The 3,208-nt window shown below is 33.4% G+C and overlaps 1 long non-coding RNA gene across 1 annotated transcript; it reads left to right on the top strand.

Annotated features, from left to right (window-relative positions):
* Positions 1–27: 27 nt before the first annotated feature.
* LOC112905751 lies at positions 28–1,722 on the top strand. The gene is made up of 4 exons (XR_003231989.1): positions 28–352; positions 528–689; positions 899–1,127; positions 1,497–1,722. It is a non-coding gene; the product is annotated as an uncharacterized LOC112905751 (long non-coding RNA).
* Positions 1,723–3,208: the final 1,486 nt, after the last annotated feature.

The raw sequence follows: 3,208 nt of genomic DNA, 5'->3' as shown, positions 1-3,208 counted from the left end.
GTTTTTAGGTGTGTTTAATCTCATTCTAAATTAATAATGTAATTAATATGTTTTTTGCCCATTCCTACAGATCGTTCAACAAGTGAGAGGGAGTTGGAAGTTCAGTTTGGTCGTACTGAAACAACCATTGTCTACATGGGTGTGGTCTTTGGTGAACTACATCCTTGATTGGCCGTTTTCGTCTTCGCTTTGCATCATTATGCAGTTAGTTTTGAACTGTTGAGTGAGAGCAACAGAATATTTATTTGATTTCCACTGAAATAAGGAATTTTCTGCATTGGCATTATTCCTGGATTTGGTTTGCTTTTCCCACCTGCAAACTTTGAAACATTACAGTCTACAGTGAATTAAGGTCAGAATACAATCAATATTCATTGCACTTTATTAAACTGTTGTGACGTTTCCTTTAATAATTATCTACTCTACAATATACATTGACTTTATCGTGCGTCTATATTTACATTAGTTTAACCATGTACTATTTAGGTTATTTACCAAGGATGCTAAAATACTGTTTCATTTTATAGGAACGTTGGAAGAATTCCAAATTCTGTTAAATTGTGGAGTATTTATTGTCTCAGTCGTCAATCGCTCAAGAAAGTAGCGTTTCCTATGGTCCTAAAAAGAGCATAAAAACGTCATTTATCCAGTGTGCTGTTGTTGAAGAAAGGATTTATGACAATGAACTGGTATGTAACACTATCAATTAAAAATAAAATAGTAAATGAGGTCCTAGGAATTTCAATTTCTTAGACATTTGTAACTTGCTTCAATAGACAACTTTTAAACAAGATTTCAGCAGAATGAATGTGTAACTGATGTTTCATTAGTGTGATTGTCACTGATTTACTTGCTTTAAAAGTGGTAATTGATTAGTTTTTCTTGCCCGTTTCTATAGATTGTCGTAACAGATAAGAAGGAATTGGTGCTACTGAAACAACCGATGCTTTTGATGTTTTCACCTTGCAACATTATGCAGTTAGTTTTGGCCCTGAAAATGGCAGGCAAGTGAAAATTAATTCGGAAGTCACTGAAACAACAAGTTTTCTGCAGTGGTATCCCTCCTAGATTTGATTTGCTCATCATACTGGCAGACTTTGGAACGCTACATTCTACAATTGGTTAAGGTAAGAAAATATGACGTAATTAATATGAATTGCTCTTTATTAATCTATAGTGGCATTTCTATTAAACTGTTATCTATTAGCCAGAGTATAGATTGATGTTTTGACGTATGTATAGTATTTTAAATATCCATAGTCCACAGCATCTATGGTATGTCGTTTAACATTATCTATTGTCTATATCATAAATTAACATGTGCATCTATGATTATTTCTAATTTATATGTCAAATTTGGTCTGTCATGTAACTAACTCTTGTCGCCATTTTATAATTCAGCTGTTTTACTTGTATTTTGGTGCGTGTTATTAGGTGTGTTTAATCTCATTCTAAATTAATAGTGTAATTAATATGTTTTTTGCCCATTCCTACAGATCGTTCAACAAGTGAGAGGGAGTTGGAAGTTCAGTTTGGTCGTACTGAAACAACCATTGTCTACATGGGTGTGGTCTTTGGTGAACTACATCCTTGATTTGCTGTTTTCGTCTTCGCTTTGCATCATTATGCTGTTAGTTTTGAACTGATGAGTGAGAGCAACTGAATATTTATTTGATTTCCACTGAAATAAGGAATTTTCTGCATTGGCATTATTCCTAGATTTGGTTTGCCTTTCACACCTGCAAACTTTGGAACATTACAATCTACAGTGAATTAAGGTGAGAATACAATCAATACTAATTCTCTTTATTGAACTATTGTGACATTTCTTTTAATAATTATCTACTCTCCATAGTATACATTGACTTTATCGTGCATCTATATTTACATTATTTTAACCATGTATTATGCAGGTTATTTACTAAGGATGCTAAAATACTGTTTCATTTTATAGGAACATTGGAAGAATTCCAGATTCTGTTAAATTGTGGAGTATTTGTTGTCTCAGTCGTCAATCCCTCTATAAAGTAGCTGCGCCTGTGGTCCTAAAAAAAAGCATCAAAACGCCATTTTTCCATTGGGAACAGAGACAGTGTGCTGTTGTTGTAGAAAGGATTTATGACAATGAACTGGTATGTAACAGTATAAATTAAAAATAAAATAGTAAATGAGGTCCCAGGAACTTCAATTGCTTAGACATTTATAACTTGCCTCAATAGACAACTTTTAAACAAGATTTCAGCAGAATGAATGTGTAACTGATGTTTCATTAGTGTGATTGTTACTGATTTACTTGCTTTAAAAGTGGTAATTGATTAGTTTTTCTTGCCCGTTTCTATAGATTGTCGTAACAGATAAGAAGGAATTGGTGCTACTGAAACAACCGATGCTTTTGATGTTTTCACCTTGCAACAATATGCAGTTAGTTTTCGCCCTGAGAATGGGAGGCAAATGGAAATTAATTTGGAATCCACTGAAACAACAAATTGTCTGCAGTGATATACCCTAGATTTGCTTTGCTCATCATACTGGCAGACTTTGGAACGCTACATTCTACAATTGGTTAAGGTAAGAAAATATGACGTAATTAATATAAATTGCTCTTTATTAATCTATAGTGGCATTTCTATTAAACTGTTATCTATTAGCCAGAGTATAGATTGATGTATTGACGTATGTATAGTATTTTAAATATCCATAGTCCACAGCATCTATGGTATGTCGTTTAACATTATCTATTGTCTATATCATAAATTAACATGTGCATCTATGATTATTTCTAATTTATATGTCAAATTTGGTCTGTCATGTAACTAACTCTTGTCGCCATTTTATAATTCAGCTGTTTTACTTGTATTTTGGTGCGTGTTATTAGGTGTGTTTAATCTCATTCTAAATTAATAGTGTAATTAATATGTTTTTTGCCCATTCCTACAGATCGTTCAACAAGTGAGAGGGAGTTGGAAGTTCAGTTTGGTCGTACTGAAACAACCATTGTCTACATGGGTGTGGTCTTTGGTGAACTACATCCTTGATTTGCTGTTTTCGTCTTCGCTTTGCATCATTATGCAGTTAGTTTTGAACTGATGAGTTAGAACAACTGGATATTTATTGAATTCCACTGGAATAGGGAATTTTCTGCATTGGCATTATTCCTGGGCTTGGTTTGCTTTTCACACCTGCAAACTTTGGAACATTACAGTCTACA

The sequence above is a fragment of the Agrilus planipennis genome, unplaced genomic scaffold (assembly GCF_000699045.2).
Source record: "Agrilus planipennis isolate EAB-ADULT unplaced genomic scaffold, Apla_2.0 scaffold701, whole genome shotgun sequence".
Classification (NCBI taxonomy): Eukaryota; Metazoa; Arthropoda; class Insecta; order Coleoptera; family Buprestidae; genus Agrilus; species Agrilus planipennis.
This window is presented reverse-complemented; position numbering and strand designations above follow the sequence as displayed.